General features: G+C 35.6%; 1 non-coding gene across 1 annotated transcript; it reads right to left on the bottom strand.

The window, feature by feature from the left end:
* Positions 1-4,196: 4,196 nt before the first annotated feature.
* Positions 4,197-4,303, bottom strand: LOC112998040 (small nucleolar RNA R71). Its single transcript, XR_003263062.1, has one exon. It is a non-coding gene; the product is annotated as a small nucleolar RNA R71 (small nucleolar RNA).
* Positions 4,304-5,116: the final 813 nt, after the last annotated feature.

Here is a 5,116-nt window from a genome sequence, read left to right as displayed (position 1 = left end):
AATTCACAGCCAACCCAGGTGGGTGCTAAAGCTATAGAGCATGTGGAATGTTTAGGATTTAATTGAAAATTATAAGACTTGGATCCCATGTTGGAAGTAAGGGATTCTAGTATGGGGTTTGTTGGCCTCCGACTCTCCAACTACAATGGTTAGCTTTCATGGTGTAGTTCTCCCATGGTTGTTATCAACACCGCTACTAATTAGCAATCAGAACAACACATACCATTTGTGGTGAGGTTCTCCCAAGGTTCTTATCAACACTGCTACTAATTATCAATCAGATTACATGTCATCCTAAACATGAAATCTATGATAAAAGTCATCATCCTGCCTAAGTCCCACGTTGAGTAGTATGGGATACTTAGTGGAATAGTTAAGTGGTTTGCTAGGTTCTCCCTCCTTACCAGCTAGCTTTTAAGGGAGGGTTCCCCAAGTACTTGAGTGCTTATCAATATCTAATGGATAAAATATGCAATTATAACAAAGACAAATTCAGTAGAAAAATATATTTCTTGCCATACATATCAGTTATAAACTGACCATCAGAAATTCTAAATGCTAAAAGAAATAATTACTGAAATCATATGAACCAAACCACTTTCCTTTCAGATTTTATGTTAAGTGGTTTTCAGGAAATAAAAAGGAACTAAATTTAATGATTTCACTAATTGCATAGTTTGCAGTTAAATACCATCTATGTGCACCTATCTTGTAAAAAAAAAATAGAAATGCCAAAAGATCTTAAGTCTGATCAATGAAGTAGTTAAGTGAAACAACATGCATAGAACATTACAGCTATTGTTCATAGCAAACTTAAGCAGCTACCTGTTTATTTCCTCTTGTTAAAACCGATTCAGGGAATTAACTCCTTTTTAACTGCTTCAGGCACATGATGGTTTCCTGAAAATCTAGGAAAGCACAGTCCAAGAATTGTGACCTCTCAAAATTTTTCATCTTTGCAAAACCAAAAGAATTGGTCCATGTTTCTAGCACACCAAAAACAACAAGCAAGACTAGCCTCTCCACTCCGAGTTGTGTGAGCCTTTGATAAAAAGAAAAGGTCAACTGAAAAAATGATCCTATACTTAAGAAAATAACAAGAACACTAGGACTTTTAAGTAAAATCTGACATTGTAATTATTTGAAGTTATAACCACTCTTACTAAATTCAATACCAAAAAATTCTACTACATAGAAAAGAAGTTAATTGAGAGTAAGTAAGTGTATGATTTACATAACACAAGATCATGCTAATAGCTTTTAGTTATGTTTATAAAATATTATGTTAAATTGCTAATACATTAAGAATGAACTAAAAAATAGTTGACAAGAATATCCTAATGGAGAGAAAAAGAAATGGAAAGATCGAGGAGAATACTTTAAAGCATCCATGGTAGTTGGAGAAAAAGAATAAATGCATTTAGAGTCGGAAAATTGAAGAGGTGTAGCAGGGTGTTTAAGCAGTTACTTGATTGCCCAAAATGGACATTGCAATATGAGAAACTGATTATATGAAACCTTATAGGACAAGAAATTAGATCCAAATTGATGATAGCTTAACTTGAATTCCATCATAAAACAATGCAGTAGGAATTCCTTTTATAAAAGAATTAGGCAAATATGCATACATTTGTGATGTGCCATTATTTTCTCCTATTTCTTAACCCTTTTTGCACCATTTTAAATACTGATTAGTCTTAATTGTCAAATTTATTAGGCAGTTTTATTATTTGGGCCTATTCAGCTAATTGATGTTTTTAATCTAATTTCAGGAATTAATGAAGCATTGGGCTTGAATCTAGAATTGGGCTTGGACTTGAATTCAGCATTGGGCTTGAACTTGAAGAGGGTAGACTAATTTATTCTACAAAATTAGATCTTATCTTATCTAGATATTATTTAGATTTGATCTCATCTAGATATTATTTAGATTTGATCTCATCTAGATATTATTTCATCTAGATCATATCTTATCTTATCTAGATTTGATTTGATTTTACTTATGAGCTTGGATTTAAAACAGATTTGTTAGCTTTGGGGCTGAAAAAAATTATATAACAACACCAAGGTTCTAGTTTAGCTCTCTCCCCTCTCTCTCTTCTATTTTTCGTTTTTAGTTTTAGTCTCTCTTCTCTTTCTCTTTTATTTTCATTTTTTATAATTCCAGTTCAGACTTTTAGTTTTATCAATAAAATTTCGTTCTCTATTTGATTAATGGAAGGCTAAGTTCGCAGCGTTGTTTTCTCTTGAGGATCAAGCACAGTTCTCTTTGAGGTTCTATTATTACTGTTAAATTCTGTTTAGTTTTTCCTCTTCACTAATTACTCTAAATTTGTTGCTATTAATTCATGCATGCTTAGTGCTTGATTAATTGTCTATGCGCTTAATTTACGTTCATTCTTAATGATCGTTTATGAGTAATTGGTGTGTGTGATGCTTAATCACATAATGAATGCTTTATGTTAAATTTCGCTTAGTAATTTAATTTAGGGTTGAATTAAGTGGTTGAACTAATAAAGGATAAATTCTCACAACCTAGGATAAGAGACGTATTTTAATTCTGATAATTTCTAATTCTGAATTGAGGGGAAGCAACGTATTTTAATTCTGATAATTTCTAATTCAATTTTACTCGCTGTTTAATTTACAAAAGCAAACAACCCCCCTCCCCCCCAATTTGTTACTATTTCCTACTATTTGTTATGAACATTCGGTGTATCATTGCTCGTTGGGAAACGACCTAGGATCACTTCCTAGTTACTACATTTTAATATTTATTTGATTCGGGTACGGCCTCGATCAAATTTGGCGTCGTTGTCGGGGAGCAGTGTCCAAAGGTTCATAATAGCTAGTGTCGTGTTAGTGTTTAATTCTTTCGTGTTTTATGTTTAATTGTTAGTGTTGTGTTAGTGTGTGTGTTAGTGTTGTTTAGTGTCTTGGTATTTTGTTTAGTGTGTGTTCTGTTTTAGTTTTTCTGTTAAGCGCTTCCCCTGCTTCAGTTTTGGGTTTTTTGCTATGAATAATGTTTTGCGACGGATTTAGCGACCACTTTTGCTTGCGGCAAAACAGAGTAGTAGTGGAAATCATGTAGCGACGAATTTTAGCGACCACCCTTGCTGAATTATTTGAGATTTTTTGTTTTAGTAGCTAGAGTTGTTATTTTTGGCTGAATTTTTTTGTGGTAACTTCTTTTAATCTATATTTTGTGGGAAAAATAGCTAGAGCCTTTAGTTTGATCAGATTTGAAAGTTCCAAAAAAGTAGCAAATTTGATTTTTGTCAAAACTTCAAACGGCCATAACTTTTGCTCCGGTTATCAGAATCACAATTATTATATATGTATTTGGGGTAGAAAAAAATTTCCTATGCCATGGCAACCGGCCATAGGCCGATTGAGGTCTCCATCGTCCAAAAAAAGTGATTCTGTCAAAAAAATTTATTTTTCAAGTATTATTCTCTTATTTTTCTTAACTTATCATTTTTAGCTGATATAGTTAGACTTCGAATTGTCATTTGAAATTTTTTGTGCTATCTTCTCATCATTTTATAAGGTTGCTCACAAAATTTCAAGTCATTTGGACATCATTTGATGGTAGCTGTAGTTCAAACCTACACTGTTACTTGCATAAGAAGACAACTAATTGTGCATGCTGAATTTAGTGTATGACTAGAGGAAATCCATCTGACTTACAACCCTTTGATCCTGAGATAGATAGGACATTTCATAGATTAGTTATATATCATTTAGTATCTTTTGAGCATCCTGAGCATTTTGTTATTGGTGATTTTGAGCATTCTGATTTTGTGTATTCTGAGAACATGACACACCCTCCACCCCGTGAGAGGACTCTAAGGGAATTGGCTGCACCTGATTTCACCTACGAAAGCTTGTGCATCCAATACCCTGATGAGGATGCCCCATATGTTCTTAAAACTGGACTGATCCATTTGCTTCCAAAGTTTCATGGCCTTGCAGGTGAAGACCCACACAAGCATCTGAAAGAATTCCATATTGTCTGCTCCACCATGAAACCACCAGATGTCCAGGAGGATCACATATTTCTGAAGGCCTTTCCTCATTCTTTAAAGGGAGTGGCAAAGGACTGGCTATATTACCTTGCTCCAAGGTCCATCACGAGCTGGGATGACCTCAAGAGAGTATTCTTAGAAAAAATTTTCCCTGCTTCCAGGACCACGACCATCAGAAAAGATATTTCAGGCATTAGACAACTCAGTGGAGAGAGCCTATATGAATACTGGGAGAGATTTAAAAAATTATGTGCTAGTTGCCCTCACCACCAGATTTTAGAGCAACTTCTCCTCCAATATTTTTATGAAGGACACAACAACATGGAGAGAAGTATGATAGATGCTGCCAGCGGTGGAGCCCTTGGAGACATGACCCTTGCTAAAGCCAGAAATTTAATTGAGAAGATGGCTTCCAACTCCCAGCAATTTAGTGCCAGAAGTGATGCTATTATCATTAGAGGAGTGCATGAAGTAGCCACAAATTCATCCTCATCAGGCGAGACTAAGAAGCTTGAAGGTAAACTAGATGCCTTGGATAACCTGGTAACCCAACTGGCCATGAATAAAAAATTTGCACCTGTTGCCAGACTTTGTGGTTTATGCTCCTCTGTCGACCACCACACAGACCTTTGCCCTTCTGTGCAACAATCTGAAGCAATTGAACAGCCTGAAGCTTATGCTGCAAACATCTACAGCAGACCTCCTCAACCTCAGCAGCAAAATCAGCCACAACAGAATAATTATGACCTCTCCAGCAACAGGTACAATCCCGGATGGAGGAATCATCTCAACCTTAGATGGTCAAATCCTTCACAACATCAGCAACAACAACAACAACCTTATTTTCAAAATGCTACTGGCCCAAGCAGACCATATGTTCCTCCACCAATCCAACAGCAACAACAACAACAGCCCCAGAAACAGCAAACAGTTGAGGAACTTGTGAGGCAAATGACTATGCAAAACATGCAGTTTCAACAAGAGACCAGAGCCTCCATTCAGAGCTTAACTAATTATATGGGACAGTTGGCTACACAGTTAAATCAACAACAGTCCCAGAATTCAGACAAATTACCTTCTCAATCTGT

The sequence above is a fragment of the Glycine max genome, chromosome 1, assembly GCF_000004515.6.
Source record: "Glycine max cultivar Williams 82 chromosome 1, Glycine_max_v4.0, whole genome shotgun sequence".
In the NCBI taxonomy this organism is placed as follows: Eukaryota; Viridiplantae; Streptophyta; class Magnoliopsida; order Fabales; family Fabaceae; genus Glycine; species Glycine max.
This window is presented reverse-complemented; position numbering and strand designations above follow the sequence as displayed.